Source organism: Megascapheus bottae, chromosome 11 (assembly GCF_031878675.1).
Source record: "Megascapheus bottae isolate mThoBot1 chromosome 11, mThoBot2.hap1, whole genome shotgun sequence".
NCBI lineage: Eukaryota > Metazoa > Chordata > Mammalia > Rodentia > Geomyidae > Megascapheus > Megascapheus bottae.
Window position 1 is genome coordinate 41,735,715 of NC_143519.1, and position 16,039 is coordinate 41,751,753.

General features: G+C 39.0%; 1 protein-coding gene and 1 non-coding gene across 2 annotated transcripts in view; one reads left to right on the forward strand and one right to left on the reverse strand.

Annotated features, from left to right (window-relative positions):
- Gtf2f2 (general transcription factor IIF subunit 2) overlaps nucleotides 1–16,039 on the forward strand; it is a 131,206-nt gene that overhangs the window by 42,255 nt on the left and 72,912 nt on the right. The gene's annotated exons all lie outside the window — the stretch shown is intronic.
- Nucleotides 1,778–1,883, reverse strand: LOC150056944 (small nucleolar RNA U13). The gene has a single exon (XR_016537189.1). It is a non-coding gene; the product is annotated as a small nucleolar RNA U13 (small nucleolar RNA).

Consider the following 16,039-nt stretch of genomic DNA (forward strand, 5'->3'; position numbering starts at 1 on the left):
CAAGTCTCTCCATTTCCTTACAAGTGGGGCCATATCATTCTTTCTGATGGCAGCATAGAATTCCATTGTGTATAAGTACCACGTATTCTTGATCCAATCATTTACTGAGGGGCATCTGGATTGGTTCCATATCTTTGCTATGGTAAATAGTGCTGCAGTGAACATAGTTGTGCTAGTGGATTTAGTATGTCCTTGTTTCTGGATGTTTGGGTAAATGCCAAGGAGTAGAAGAGCTCTATGTTTAGTCTTTTGAGACAATACTGCTTTCCATAGTGGTTGAACAAGTTTACACTCCTACCAGCAATGTAGTAGTAGTGATCCCTCCTGGCCACATCCACTCCAGCATCTGTTATTAGATTTCTTGATCATGGCCATTCTAACTGGAGTGAGGTAGAATCTCAAAGTTGTTTTGATTTGCATCACTTTTTTGGCCAGAAATGTTGAGCATTTCTTCATGTGACTATAGGCCATTCTTTTTTTTTTTTTTTTTTTTTTACCAGTCCGGGGCTTGAGCTCAGGGCCTGAGCACTGTCCTTGGGCTTTCCTCAAGGCTAGTGTGCTACCCTGAGCCACCACACCACTTCTGGCTTTTTCTATGTATGTGGTACCGAGAAATCTAACCTGGGTCTTCATGCATGCTAGGCAGGCACTCTACCGTTAGGCCAAACTCCCAGCCCTATAGGCCATTCTTACTTCCTCTTCAGGGAAGTTTCTCCATAAGTCTTTAGCCCATCTTTTAATGGGATGGTTGTTTCTTTGAAGATTTGTTTTGGAGAGATTCAGGGGTTTTTTTTAGCTGTAGATATATTTTAAATACAAGACCCATTTTTCACTTTTCTGTATAAAGAAAACAGAGGTACAGTTTTCTATTCTATATTGGCATAACAATTATGCTCTTGAAACATTTGATTGGGACCCAGTCTTGTTCAGAACAAGATTGTCCTGTGGCTTTTATGTTATCAGAGTGCTTAATATATAAATGTTGGTTGAAGAGACTTACTGATATTTCTGTTTTGTTGCACAAATAAAAGGAGAGCAAATTGAGAGAATAAAAGAAGTGCTGAAAAGATGATAATGTTCACAGATTGAATGAGGCCTGTTTAATTTACAGGCATTTGGATTTTTTTTCTCTCTCTAAGAGTATTGGTATATTTGGCAGGACATTTCTTCACTAATTCTCCAGAGGTTAGAATGTGACCAATATTCTTTAGTTCCCACTCAGTTGTTTAATTTACTTTTTTTTTGGAAGACTTTGAAGTTTAAGACCCCCATAGTTTTAGTCCAGTTTCCTTTGAGATGCAGATTTTTTTTTTTTTACCAGTCCTAAGGCTTGAACTCAGGGCTTGGGGCACTGACTGCCCTTGGGCTTTCTCAAAGCTAGAGCTGTACCACTTCAGCCACAGCACCACTTCTAGCTTTTGCTGTGTATGTGGTACTGAGGAATCGAACTTGGGTCTTTGTGCACTCTAACCCTATGCCGAATTCTTACCCTGAGGTGCAGATTTTTAAAGAATTATTTAAAAAATAGGATTAGAGTACTATGGGATCATGTCCTTTCTGTGATGGAAAGAAAGGGCAATGTCCGCCGGGAGTTTGGCCTAGTGGTTAAAGTGCTTGCCTAGCATGCATGAAGACCCGGGTTCAATTCCTTGGTACCATATACATAGAAAAAAGCCGGAAGTGGTGCTGAGGCTCAAGTGGTAGAGCTCTAGCCTTGAGAAAGTCCAAGGACAGTGCTCAGGCCCTGAGCTCAAGCCCAGGAGTGGCAAAAAAAAAAAAAAAGAAAGGGCAATGTGCCCACGTCATAACAAGGTGTAGAGGGTGATGCATGTCACACAAGCACATGAGAACCCAGTCATCAAATTAATGAACTGGAAAAGGATCAAACTTACACTTCTTTAGACTCTGGAGAAGATAATAATGTGCTCTCTAGGTAGTGGTATAAAAGTCCAGATAAAACATGAAAAGAACAACGCGAAGAAATTTGTTTCCAAATGTTCTGGTAATTCTTTTGCACCTATGCAGCACACTTATGGAACAAGGTAGATTTTCCTTTCTGTTTGAAACTGGGAAAAGGAAAAAAAATATCCACAGTCAATGTTCATACTCTTGGGAATTGTGAAATGAGTCTTAGGGATGGAATCATTATTTTTTTTGTGCCAGTCCTGGGACCTAAAAAGATTTAATATCTAATCCCAGTGGCATTTATCCTTTTGTGTAGCTGCTTCATTCTTGTAAGGCACCAATAGTATCCTCTAGAAGTTAATTGTCACACAGTTCTAAATGTTGCAGGTACACAGAGTCGTCCTTTATTGCTTATTCTGAGGAATAAGTGATATTTCTGACATTTATGACCAAAATAAAAGTTGACTTTTGGCTTTGCTCACTCTAACAGGCAAATACTTTGTTCAGTGAGAGGCAATTTTAGAATATTTTCTTTCATTCCTTTGTTCAAAGGATGTAAGTACCTCTCTGCTACTTTAGTAATTGAATATTTGTCCTTCCAAAATCGATTGCTTTAAATACTTTTGTAGTGTTTTTCACATTTTATGATTATTGTTACATGATTACTCTTCACTGGAAATAATTAGCTTTAAGTATTTATAATTTTGTCAGTTCCCTTCAGATGTGTTAGTTATTAGTCCTCATTGGAGTTAGGTTTAATTGGCCTGGTTGATAACAATGTTTAAGTGATTATATAGATTTTTACCTGTATATAATAATGTTATATAGAAATAAATTTCATCAGCTTTAAATCTGCTCAGATCATACATAATTGATAAGTATTTTCACTTAAAAATATTCTGCTTTATTTTAGAGGATACTATAGTGCTATATAAATTGTTTAGGAAATTAGATTATCTGAAAGTCATTCGTATGCCATTTCTGTAAAGCCATAGGTAGCATTATAAATAGGATTTGTGATGATAATAATTCTTTGTAAGTTTTGTGTTCAGTGGTTATTATTATTATTATTATTATTGGTTGTTGTTGGTTGTGGGACTTGAACTCTGGGCCTGCGCACTGTCCCTGAACTCTTTAGCGCAAGGCTATTGCCATACCCCTTGAGCCACAGTGCCACTTCCGATTTTCTAGGGGTTAATTGACGATAAGAGTCTCATGGTCTTTAGTGCCTGGGTTGGCTTTGAACCGTAATTCTCAGATCTCAGCCTCCTGAGTAGCTGCGATTACAGGCATGAGCCACCATGCATGGCTCTTACTTGGACTATTTTTGATAATTATATAAATAGAATCATACAGTGTGTGCGTTTTTTTTCTTTTGGTTATTCACAGAGTATTATTTTGAAAGCCTGATCCACGTTGTTACAGCAGTCATTGGTTCTGTTTCTTCAGTGGATACCAAGTATATATTTAACATATTTATTCATCTCTACCATTTGTGAATATTTGCGTTGTAAGTTTTGGCTTAGAACGGTACTGCTATCACATTTGTGCCCTGGTACATAAAAATTTTAAAGGTAGGCCCGGGAGTTTGGCCTAGTGGTAGAGTGCTTGCCTAGCATGCATGACCACCCAGGTTCAATTCCTCCGTGCCACGTACATAGAAAAAAGCCAGAAGTGGTGCTGAGGCTCAAGTGGTAGAACTCTAGCCTTGAGAAACCCATGGACAGTGCTCAGGCCCTGAGCTCAAGCCCTGAACTGGCAAAAAAAAAAAAAAAATTTAAAGGTAAATACCTATTTGTCAACTTTGTGAGGTCACGGAGTATCTATGTTGACACTTCTGGCTACTAATGCCAAACTGCTTTCCAAAAGAGCCCTATAACTTTGCCCTCTGGCCTCTTAGTATACATATGTTCCTTTTGCTTTAATGGGTTCTTCTTTGTTAATATTGTCATTTTTAAAACAAATGTTAACTGTTAGACTTAGTGTGTGATTCTTTTTCTCATTATGATTTCAGTAGGCAGTCCCCTGATTATGTTTATATTTCTTATTTTGTGAAATGCTTGTTTGGATCTCTTGTCTCATTTTATTTTTTCAGGTATAGTGCTTTATATATTCTGGGTATTGCTCTTAGCTGAAACTATCCCCCCCCCCCCCACACACACACACGCACCCTCCTTTGGTCAGTCATGAGGCTTAAACTCTGGACCTAGGCAATGTCCCTGAGCTCTTCCGCTAAGAGCTGGTGCTCTACCTCTTTGAGCCACAGAGCCACTTCCAGTTTTCTGGTGGTTAATTGGAGATAAGAATCTCACAGACTTTTAAGAACCTCGGCTGGCTTTGAATCACAATCCTCAAATCTCAGCCTCCTGAATAGCTAAGATTATGGGCATGAGCCACTGATGCCCGGCTGCAGCTGTCATTTATTTTTATATTTTGGCCAATCCTGGGGTTTGAACTCATGGCCTGGGCACTGTCCTTGGGCATTCTCAAGGCTAGCACTGTACCATTTGTGTCATTACACCATTTCTGGCTTTTTTTCTGTGTATGTGGTACCAAGGAATCAAACCCAGGGCTTTGTGCCTACTAGGCAGGCACTCTTACCACTAGGCCATGCTCCCTGAAACTTTTATTCTATAGCTAGTCTTTTATTCTAGCTCTCCCCCTTTTTTTTCTTCTAAATTTTAGAACAGATCTTTTGTACATGTATTTTGTGTATGTGTGTGGGGTGGGGGGAGGGGGTTGTTTGTGGGACTTGAACTCTGGGCCTGGGTGTTTTCCCTAAGTTCTTTAGATCAAGACTACTGCCCTACCCCTTGAGCCATAGCGCCACTTCCATTTTTTTAGTAACTGATAAGAGTCTCACCGTCTTTTGTGCTCAGGCTGTCTTTGAACTACGATCCTTAGATCTCAGCCTCCTGAGTAATTAGGATTACAGGCATGAGCCACTCTGCCCAGCATTTTTTTTAATATATAAAAGTGACATACAGAGGGGTTATAGTTACATAAGTCAAGTAAGGAGTGCATTTCCTTTTGGGCAATGTCCCCCTTTCCTTTACTTTCTCCTAGTTTTCACTTGAAGTTATCTTTAAGCAGGGCACCCATGGCTGATGCCTGTAATCCTGGCTATTCAGGAGGCAGAGATCTTAGGCTTGCACTTAGCCCAGGCAGGAGAGTCAGTGAGACTCTTAATTTCCAATTAACTACCAAAGGAGTCAGAAATGGAGCTGTTTCTCAAGTGGTTCATAGCATCAGCCTTGAGAAGAAAAGTTTAGGGATAACACCCAAGCCAAGAGTTCAAGTCCCAAGGCCAGCACAGACACATAAATTTACCTTATGACTTGTGCATTTTGTGTCTTAAGAAATTTTCTAGCATCTGACATATCAAAAGGTATTTTCCTCTGTCATTTCCTAGAAACTTGCTTGGATTGTCTTTCACACTTAAACATACTGTTTACCTGGAAGTGTTATTCTGTATGGTATGTGATAGGGTCAAATTTATTCTTCTTGTTTCTAGATGAATATGACTTTTTATTAGTGCATATTTATTGTACAAAATAATGAGTTTTATTATTTATTTTTAAAGACCACTTCCTCTCATTATTCCCATTGCTATCTTTCCATAAATCAGGTATCCACTGATGCACAATTCTATTTTTAGTGTCATTCTTCATTGCAGAGGCTGATTGATGTAATCCTTAATGATATCAAGGTTATACTGGCCTAAAAAAATGTTGGGAAAATGTTCCTTTTTTCTGTTCTTCTTAAGAATTTTTGTGATACTGCTCCTCTCCCCTCTCCCCCTCCATGTTTAGCAGAATTTACTGTTCAGTCTCACTGGGCATAGAGTTTCTCTATGGGCTAAATTTTATTATGGAGAATCCAGGGAGTTCTCTTTGGCATTTCTACACATCTCTTGAAAGCTTTGTCCCCAATTGCCTTTTCAAAAATAATTGTATAGCAAAAGGCTTTGAATGATAAACATAAGATCATTCCACAGAGATTGGGCAACTTTGCCTGAGCCCTCTGAGGACACTGGGGTTTTCGGAGCTTGGCCTCATATCTTCACCATGTACACAGCATCTGCTGGGCCATGCTGCATCAGTACCATAGGGCTTTGGAGGCCAGGAGGAACAGTTGCAGATTTGTCTTGCTGAGAGAATGATAAAGTTCTTCCCCCTTGACTTGGGAATCCTGTATCTTTCAGACCCAACATCCCAGCAACTATGACAGGCCACCTTGTTAGCTGCTTAATAGGGTAAAATCCCAGGCCCTTCACAGATTGTGATGTAAATGTATCTGTTCATTAGAAGATTGGCATTCTTCTATTTTCTTTTCTTTTCTTTTTTTTTTTTGAAGGGGAGTTGGTTGTGGGACTTTGGGTCTGAGCACTGTCCCTGAGCTCTTCAGCTCAGCACCACCTCCAGTTTTTTGGTGGTTAATTGGAGAGAAATGTCTCACAGGACATTGGTGCCCTTGCTGGCTTTGAACTGGGATCCTCAGATCTCAGCCTCCTGAGTAGCTAGAATTACAGGTGTGAGCCACTGGCATCCAGCCTATTTCCTGTTTTAAGACAGTATGTTTGTGAGTGGATTTCTCCTTATTTAAACTACTTGGGTTCATCAAGTTTATTGTCTGTTGATTGTTTCTTCAGTTGTAGAACATTTTCAAATATTGTCCTTTTAAATGTTTCTGCTCTATTCTTTGTCTCCACCCTCGTCTGAAATTACTACAAAACAAAATTTTAAACATAAGTTTAGCTGTTTTGTTATACCTTCTATATCTCGGTTGTGGGGTTTTTATTTTCCCCCTTCCTTTTTCTCCCCTGGTATGCACTGCAAATTTTATTTTTTCTAAATATACCTCATAAAACACTCCTTGTGTTATCATCGCATAGTAGACTTACTTAGTAAGTTTAAATTAAACTATTTATGGTTCTTATTTCTAGATGTCCTGTTTGGTTATCAGTATTACCATTTTAATCACAATTCAGTTGTTTTGCAGTTTATCTGATAGTTGCAGTGAACGATGGATATTAAATGCCCTGTGGTTGGTGCTTTACTTGAAATTGATAAAACTACTTTTGTGATTAGGCTTGGATATGATTCTTGTAAAATGGTTTATAGAATAATGTGTGACTTTCCATGAAAATGCTTTTCTCAAGAGGACTCTCCATTGCTTTCATCAGATACCTGGGGCTATCAGTTTTCACCTACTGCTTGAGGAACTTACTACGTCAAACACTTCCAAACTGGGACTGAAAACAACAATGATATTAGCTTTCCAAGCATCTGTTTGGTTTGTAGCTGGGCTAAGCTGAGGGTTCCCTCCTAGCCAGCTCAGTTTGAGCTCCTCCTGTATCTGCATTTACTTGGGAGGTCTGCTCCTGTGCAGTGTCCAAGACGGCCTCACTCCTTGCCATGACTCCCTGATGCAGTATGTCTAGGTACCTCCTCTGTGGTCTCTCTACGTATTCTGTCATCATTTAGGGAGACTCCTCAAACACTCACTCTGCTGCTATTTTCCAAATGGGACCAGCCCAGACTCATAGAGGGGAGAAGTAAAATAGGTTCAAGTTATTGATGATACTAGCTACATGCAAGAGAAAAATGGGAGGATTTGGGGCAGTCTTTAGAGATAGTCTAACACATTACCCTTAAAGCTATACTCAAAGATTGAAGTTTCTTTGGTAGGATAGCCTAGAAGATTGATACTAGGTGACAGTCTAACTTACTGTTCAAGCCAGAACAATTTTTAGAGTATAAAGTAATAGTTTCCAAGTCCACTAGGACTTTGAATATAACTAGATTTATCTCTAGCAAGCTAGGACATATGGTTACCCTAGCTACAATTGATCACGGTCTTTTCTACTTCTTGTTAATTATCACCTTGAGAGATATAGTATTTGGGGTTTTAAATTCTTTTGTGATAATGAACTCCTGCTAGAATTTCCACTTTGTAGAGATTCTGAGGTTGCTTTCTGTCACTCGGCCATAGAAAGCTGTCTAACAAACTAATTTTTATTCCCTATTTGAGTTCATGGCCTCAAGATTTTCATTTTCCCTATATTTGTGGCTTTTAATTGCATACTGTCTTGTCTTTTTGATACTTTTAGGTTTTGTTGGACAGGGTTCAGTAGCCCATGCCTATAATCCTAGGTAGGAGAGATAGCAAGGATCAAGGTTCAAGACCAGTTCAAACAAAAAGTTATCAAGACTTCATTTCAGCAAATAAGCCAAGTATGATGGTATTCTAGCAATACAGAGGCATAGGTAGGAGGCTGTTGGTCCAGATTAGCCCTAGGTAAAAAATTAGACTCTATCTGAAATATAACTGAAGTGAAAAGACCCTGAGGGTATGACTTATATGATTGTGTGCCTGCTTAGTCAGCAAGAGGCCTAAGTTCAAACTCCAATACTGTCTTCCAAAAATTTTTTAAAGCTTTCATAGGTATAGTCATCAGAAAACTTGATCTTTGATCTAGATAACTTAGCCCATCATTGTAGAAAATGGGGACAACTAAATTTAATTTACTTGAAATAACTGGAAGTATTTCTGAATATTTCATTTCCAAAAAATGTTTCATTTCTGATGCTCATTTCCAAAAAAAAATATGTAAGTTCTTAAGAGTTTCTCCAAAAGTTGGGAGGTAAGAGTGTGGATGTGGAGGATGGCTGGAAGGGATTGGAGTCATGTTGTTATTTTGTGTACGTGTTAGGGCTTCAACTCAGGGCTTGAGTGCTGTCCTTTAACTTTTTCACTCAAGGCAGGTGCTCAGCCACTTGTGCCGCAGCTCCACTTCCAGAGTTTTTTGTGGTTAATTGGAGATGAGTCTCACAGACTACTACTCATGCAGGCTTTGACCTGTGATCTTCAGATCTTAGCCTCCTGAGTAGCTAAGATTTCAGGTGTGATCCGCCAGTACTCAGCTTGGAGTTATACTCTCTTGTCACTCCATATTTTGCTTTTTGATAGGGTGTTGATTCTCTTATGAAATTAAGAATTTTTTCTTTTTAGAATACAGCTTTTCAGTTTTCATTGGTTGTATTGTCACTTCACCAAGGCTCTGAAGATGACCATTCTATAACCAGTTCCCTTTCTATTTGTCTCATCTAAGTACTATAAATAAATTTGTTCTATATTTTGGCCATCTTGTCTTATTCTTGATATGCATTTTTTTTCCATCCCTATATTATCTAGATTTCAAAATTAAGGACGGGCCCTTTTAAAAAGGGTTCATGGACCAGGAATGTGGCCTAGTGGTAGAGCGCTTGCCTAGCATGCATGAAGCCCTGGGTTCTATACCTCAATACCACATATACAGAAAAGGCCAGAAGTGTTGCTGTGGCTCAAGTCTTGAGGAAAGCCCAATGACAGTGCTCAGGCCCTGAGTTCAAGCCCCAGGACTGACAAAAAGTAGGAGAGGAGTTCACAAGTGAATTTTACAGAATATTCTGTTTCTTTTTAAGATTTTGTAGTTTTAGTCTTGTCTCTATTTTGCGTCTATTTTAGACCCATAGTTATATTTTCCTATTTTTTTCAGTGTACACTTTTTGTTCCTCAAAGTTGAATTAGAACTGGTTATAATGCGTCTTTTCCCAGCTAACTGTACACTCTAAACACTTTTGTTGAAGAATTGACTGGCTTATTGAACCATACTTTCCTTTCCTTGTTTCTTTACACTTTCTGTTTGTATTTTCTTTAATGTTGAAATCTCCATTTTTCTTTTTTTTTAAATCTTGTTTTAATAAATATATTTTATGTTAATTATGAGATTTAATTTGGATACATAGTTATATCACATAAAATGATTTCCTGTTGTTTTCAAGTTTTGCCAGTCCTGGGGCTTGTAGTCAGGGCCTGAGCACTGACTGAAAGTCCTTGGACTTTCTCTATCAAGGCTAGAGCTCTACCGCTTGAGCCACAGCACCACTTCCGGCTTTTTTCTATGTATGTGGTACCGAGGAATTGAACCTGGATCTTCGTGCATGCTAGGCAAGCACTTTAACCACTAGGCCAAACTCCTGGCCCGTTCTCAAGTTTATTATACTATACTCTACTCTACTCTACTCTACTCTGCTATACTATACTATACTATACATCTGTCATCCAAACTATTTTAACCTGTACTAATTATTACATTAATGTTTTCCTTAGAAAGGTATAGTGGTGTGAAATAGGCACAATTTTTTTCTTGAGAAGAGGCGTACTATTTGTGTTGGTAAACTGCCAATCTCTTACGTGGTCCTTTTCAGATGTAGCCATAAATGTAGTAAGGAGCAGTGTTTACACCTGTAATCCCAGCCAATCTTGAGGTTGGCAATTTGAGGCCAATGCTGATGAGACCCCATCTCAACCAGTGGCTTGGAGGAGTGGTGCTGTCCCAGATATGTGGGAGGCCTAAGCAGAAGGATGGTGGTCTAGTTTGGCCTGAGCAAAAATATCACAGATACCATATCCAGAAAACAACTAAAGCACAAAGGGTTGGTAAATGATAGAATATCTGTCTTGAAAGTACCAGTTCAAGTCCCAGTGCCCCACAACAAAACACCCTTCAAACATGGTATCACAGCACCAATTCTCTCTACCAATTCTACTCCTCCCTTCTCACTGACTGCCCATGTAAGAGGAGCCATTCATTTCAGCTAATAGCAGCCTGAAAGGTTTTTTTTTTTACCTATTCACAGAAGTTTAAAAAGAAACTGTTACTATTGTACTTTAAAATAATAAAACAGAATGAAATAGCTCAATCATGATAGATTCTTTGAGGAAACTTGGAACCTATGCCTTATATTTGCCTATTGCTCATATGTTTGAATATTTTTTCTCATGTTCTTAAACAGATTTTTGGTAATTGTCTTAGATCTGAATTGTGTTAACATTTAGAAGCTGTTTAGTGAATACTGTTTGTCACAATGGGTTTTATTTTATTTTTATTTATTTATTTATTTATTTTTTTGCCAGTCCTGGGCTTGAGCTCAGGGCCTGAGCACTGTCCTTGGACTTTCTCAAGGCTAGAGCTCTACCACTTGAGCCTCAGCACCACTTCCGGCTTTTTGCTATGTATGTGGTACCGAGGAATCGAACCCGGGTCTTCGTGCATGCCAGGCAAGCACTTTAACCACTAGGCCAAACTCCCGGCCACAATGGGTTTTATTTTTAAAGGGAGGGGAAGAATATACTTTTGAGAGAATTGCCCTGCAATACTTGCATGACTGTTAACTAATTGCTGAATCAAAACTTTCCTCTGACTTTTACCATGTGCTTCTGGAACACTGTGTTTATTCTTTGTCAGGCTTCAGCTTTTCCATTTGTAAACTGAACACAGCAGAAAACAAAAATACTGTTTGGAATTAGTACATAGTAAACATTAGTGATCTTTTCTTTTGCTTTTGAAAATTCTTTTATTTTCACATTTACAATCTCATGCTCCGTTATTATTCTACATGTAAAATAGGAGTCTAGGGACCTGGGAAGAACTTTGAACAGGATGAGCAAGTAAGGGTTAAGAGACTTAGGTTACAAAGAAATTTTAAATGTGCAATGTAAAGGCATTTTATTTTATTTTTGTGCCAGTACTGACGTTTGGACTCACAGCTGGGCATTCTCCCTTAGCTTTTTTGTTCAGAGCTGATTAAAGGCTAGCTCTCTGCTACTAGAATCACATTTCCACAGCCTGCTTTTTGCCTATTTATTGGAGATAAGAGTTTCAGGGACTTCCCTGTCTGTGCAGGGTGATTTTGAACCTCAATCCTGAGAGACTAGGATTACAGGTGTGAGCCACTGGTACCCCACTATATAAATGTGGTTTTAGAATATGGGTCCATGACAGTGAGTTGTTTTGATATACTATAGAAAGTCTAACATCAGGGCTGGTAGTGTGGCCTAGTGGTAGAGTGTTTGCCTTGCATGCAGGAAGCCCTGAGTTTGACTCCTCAGTACCATATACACAGAAAAAGCCAGAAGTGGCGCTGTGAATCAAGTGGTAGAGTGCTAGCCTTGAGGAAAGCTCAAGAACAGTGCTCAGGCTCTGAGTTCAAGTCCTAGGACTCGCCAAAAAAAACCCCAAAAACATCAGTATTAGGGAGTGATGACAGATACTTTAGATTAATCAGGCACTGTCATTGTTACTGTACTGTGTGATTTTATAAAAGATTGATATGAAATAGATTATTATAGACCTCTTCCTTGACCTCTTTAGAACAAGGACATTTTTCTATCATTCTTCATCCTGTTTGGTTTATTTAACAGAATGTAAAAGATGCCTAGGTCCCAGGGCAGCCTTCCCAGCCAGATATGTTTCTTTTCCTTTTTGTTTTTCTTCTGTGCCAGTTCTGGTACTTGAACTTAGACCTGGGCACTATCCTTTGAGATTTTGTGTTCAAGGCTAGCACTCTACCACTTAACACAGCTTCACTTCTTTTTCGTGGTTAATTGGAATTAAGAGCCTCTTGGACTTTCCTCCCCAGGCGGGCTTCAAAAGGTGATCCTCAGATCTCAGCTGCGTGAGTAGCTAGATTACAAGTGTGAGCTACCAGAACCCACTAATATTTGTTTCTAATAGACCCATTTTACATTTGTATTCTTATGTTTAAAGATATTTGCCTATCTGGAGACTATAAAATGAAGCTTACAAACACGGGTGATTTTATATATTTTTTTAATTTTACTTTTTTATTATAATAAAGATAATGTACTGTGAAATTACAGTTTCATAAGTCAGGTAATGAGTACAATTCTTTTGGGAAAGTGTTACCCACTCGTCTTCACACTCTTCTAGTTTTTAGGTTTTTATTTTTACTTTATTTATTTTATACATATATATCTATATCTCTCTCTATATATTTTTTTGTCAGTTGTGGGGCTTGAACTCTGGGCCTGGATGCTGTCCCTGAGCTTTTTAGCTCAAGGCTACCACCCTACCCCAGAGCCTGGGAGTTGTCCCTCAGCTCTTAAGCTCAAGGCTACCCCCTGAGCCGCAGTACCACTTCTGGTTTTCTAGTGGTTAACTGGAGATATGACTCTCATGGTGTTTAGTGCCTGGGCTGGCTTTGAACAACGCTTCTCAGATCTCAGCCTTCTTAGTAGCTAGGATTAGAGGTGTGAGCCACTAAACCTGGCTTGTTTTTTATTTTTAAAAATGTAGAACTTTACAGTGTGGACCACTTCCTGAATTTGCATGTGATTGTTGCTCAGGGGCCATCTTAATCTTATAATGCTGATATAGGGACTGCTGATGGGAGTTGTTTTTTTGCCCCCCCCTTTTACCTTCCCCCCCTTCTTTCTAGTGGGGCTTGAATTCTGAGCCTGTGTGCTGTCCCTTAGCTATTCAGCTCAAGAATACCTACCACTCTACCACACTGAGCCACAGCACCACTTCCAGTTTTCTGGTGGTTATTTGCAGATAACAGTCTCACAGACTTTCGTGCCTGGGCTGGTTTTGAACCGCAATTCTCAGATCTCAGCCTCCTGAGCTAGGATTACAGGTGTGAGCCACCAGTGCCTGGCTTTCTTTTTTCCTTTTTAAAAAAATATGTGAGTTTTAATACCAACATATTGATATTTTAGCCTATATGTACAATGGTTAGCTTCTGTGCTCCTTGATGCTTCTGTGCACTTGCTAGTCAGGGTAAACAACCAATTGTTTGAATCATTTGCCTCATGTTTTATTTACATAAAACTGGAATGTGGACTGCTTGGGAACCATGCTTGTCCTGCTGGTTAAAGCCCTAGGCATCACTGAGCAAGAAGCTTACCTTACTGTTAATAAGAAATTGGCCTGGTTCTCTTCTTCTAGCTCTCACCAATTCAAATTTTTAGACTGTATTTTTCTTTCCCATTGTTATTACTGCACTCTTTCCCAAGTGATTGTTAAACAGAACTGTCAAAATGCTTTGTGAGCTGGGCACTGGTGGCTCACATTTGTACTCCTAGCTGTTCCAGAGACAGAACCATGGGATGGTAGGAAGCATTAAAATCCACAAGACTCTACCTCCAAAATAACCATGTGGAGGCATGGTTCAAGTGATCAACTAGGCTTTGAATGAGCAAGCAAACTTGAGGTTCTGAGTTTGGCTGTGGCCAAAAAAAGCTTTGCAATTTTCAGCACTTTAAAAAAATGGAAAAATATAGGGAAACAAATTATACCCTTCTCCCTAGACTGCCATAATCTTTCATGTCCTCAAAACAGGAGCAGAATAAAAAACATACTCTAGCTCAAACTTCTGTACTGTTGCTCCTTTGTTTACTTTATGTACAATTACCTTTCCTCTCCCCATTTACTTAAAAATAGTCTATTCTTTCTTAGATATTGCCTGAACCAGTTTTCTGTTCATTTTTAGTTATGTTTTGCAGTTAGATCCAGTTGGTAGCTATTTCTTCCAGATTTAGTCGTAATGAGTCTATGCTTAAATGATGAGATCTATCTGGTTCCTGTAAATTTTTCTTGCTAGATTTCTTACCCTTTATCCATCCCTACAGATTGCAGACATGGATAGGAAGGCTGGATTCCCTTTAGGTTAACTGTGGCTTCTGTTATTGTATGCTAAATTTTGGCCCATATTAATGAGTAGAGGTATTGACCTTTCAACATTGTCTTGCCATTAGTAAGTCTCCTGTCTTCCATCAGTTTGTCATGAGTTCTTTGATTCTTCTCTGAAATAGTATGTATTCAGGATGATTAAGTGCTTGACATTGAAGGATGCTATTTAGCTTTGAGACTACAGACAAGTTGACCAACTCTGTGGGTCCCATTTCCCCACTGTAACTACCCATCTCTGTCTTTTAGGATTAACAACACTGACAGAGTCTGAATACCTCAATAACTCAAATATATTTCATTTTCTCTTCTAAAGGAAGTTCTGAGAGGGCTGGGTAGAGTGGTAGGGTACTTGCCTAGCGTGCATGAAGCCGTGGGTGTTCAGTTCCTCAGTATCACATAAACAGTAAAAAGCCAGAAGTGGCACTGTGGCTGAAGTGGTAGACTGCTAGCTTTAACCAAAAGAAACCCAGGGATAATGGACATGATTTCTTTTCTGGAAGAGCTGGATGGTGTTCTCGTGTTGGAAAACCATTAATTCTTTTTTTTTTTTTTTTTTTTTTTGGCCAGTCCTGGGCTTGAGCTCAGGGCCTGAGCACTGTCCTTGGACTTTCTCAAGGCTAGAGCTCTACCACTTGAGCCTCAGCACCACTTCTGGCTTTTTTCTATATATGTGGTACCGAGGAATCGAACCCGGGTCTTCATGCATGCTAGGCAAGCACTTTAACCACTAGGCCAAACTCCCGGCCCCAAACCATTAGTTCTGTATAAGAGGTTTTTAGCTTTTTATTTCATTAGTAATTCTAATGAAGTTTCTTTGCTTAGATTTTGAAATTCCTAACTGCTTTTCCTTTTCCATTGCCTTGAAATCTGCCTTGAACCAAACTACTGTTTGATATATATTTACTGTAAATAATAAAATGACCTAAAGGTAATGCATATCTTTTTTTTATTAAATCCTCTAATTAAAGGAAGCATTTGGTGATACAGTGAAGATTTGGGGTGACACAGAATCAAGATTAGGGATGCATAGAGAGGCTTTGAATTAACTCAGCAATTGTTCAATGCCAGACTTGTGTGTATTTTATACAATCACGTATTGATTGTTTTCTCTATATTTCCACATCTGGTGAATTTTACAGTGCACATGATTCTGTTTAGTTTTATGATATAAGAGGTATAGCTGATACTCCTTTTTCTTGCCTTTAACTAAGTAAAATTAGTACCTGGGTAATCTAAAGTTTAATTGAGACACAGAGAAAAGGGAAGAAAATATGATTGAAGACCTAAGTATAATTAAGTATAGCCTTCTAGTTTGTAAGATAGCTGAGTTTTTTTATATTGAACATTACAATGTTCTTATTTGGGGCCAGGAGTTTGGCTAGTGGTAGAGTGCTTGCCTAGCATGCACCAAGACCTGGGCTCTATTCCTCAGTAACACATACAACGGAAAAAGTCAGAAATGAAGCTGTGGTAGAGCCCTAGCCTGGAGAAAGCCCAGGGACAGTGCTCAGGCCCTGAATTCAAGCCCCTGGACTATTGGGGGGTGGGGGGAAATGTTACTTGGACACTGTATTGCAACAATTAGACATACACATA